Consider the following 670-nt stretch of genomic DNA (forward strand, 5'->3'; position numbering starts at 1 on the left):
AGTTTTAGCTCGTTGGTCATTATTCACGCGTGTAGCGGCGGGCAAAGCAAAGTACAATCGTCTTTGTGGTGGAGCTGGGAGGGGCAAGCATTAGGGACGAAGACGGGGGTAACATGTCGAATGTGATCATACCCGCACTAAAGCACCGGATCCCATTAGAACTCCGAAGTTAAGCGTGCTTGGGCGAGAGTAGTACTAGGATGGGTGACCTCCTGGGAAGTCCTCATGTTGCATTCCCTTTTTAATTTTTTTTTTGCACGGCGTGCAAAAGAAAACTCACGGCCGCGACATATATTTACCACGTTTTATTATTTTGCACGGCGTGCAAAAGAAAACTCACGGCCGCGACATATATTTACCACATTTTATTATTTTGCATGTTTGCGGTAAGTTTTAGCTCGTTGGTCATTATTCACGCGTGTAGTGGCGGGCAAAGCAAAGTACAATCGTCTTTGTAGTGGAGCTGGGAGGGGCAAGCATAAGGGACGAAGAAGGGGGTAACATGTCGGAAGCGATCATACCAGCACTAAAGCATCGGATCCCATCAGAACTCCGAAGTTACTCGTGCTTGGGCGAGGGTAGTACCAGGATGGGTGACCTTCTGGGAAGTCCTCGTGTTGCATTCCCTTTTTAAATTTTTTTTGGACGGCGTGCAAAAGAAAACTCACGG

General features: G+C 47.6%; 2 non-coding genes across 2 annotated transcripts; both read left to right on the forward strand.

Moving 5' to 3' along the window:
* The first annotated feature begins 118 nt into the window (after window positions 1-118).
* On the forward strand, window positions 119-237 carry LOC119295741. Its single transcript, XR_005144205.1, has one exon. It is a non-coding gene; the product is annotated as a 5S ribosomal RNA (ribosomal RNA).
* A 270-nt stretch (window positions 238-507) lies between these two features.
* LOC119295971 lies at window positions 508-626 on the forward strand. The gene has a single exon (XR_005144579.1). It is a non-coding gene; the product is annotated as a 5S ribosomal RNA (ribosomal RNA).
* The last annotated feature ends 44 nt before the right edge of the window (window positions 627-670 follow it).

This window comes from Triticum dicoccoides, chromosome 1A (genome assembly GCF_002162155.2).
Source record: "Triticum dicoccoides isolate Atlit2015 ecotype Zavitan chromosome 1A, WEW_v2.0, whole genome shotgun sequence".
NCBI lineage: Eukaryota > Viridiplantae > Streptophyta > Magnoliopsida > Poales > Poaceae > Triticum > Triticum dicoccoides.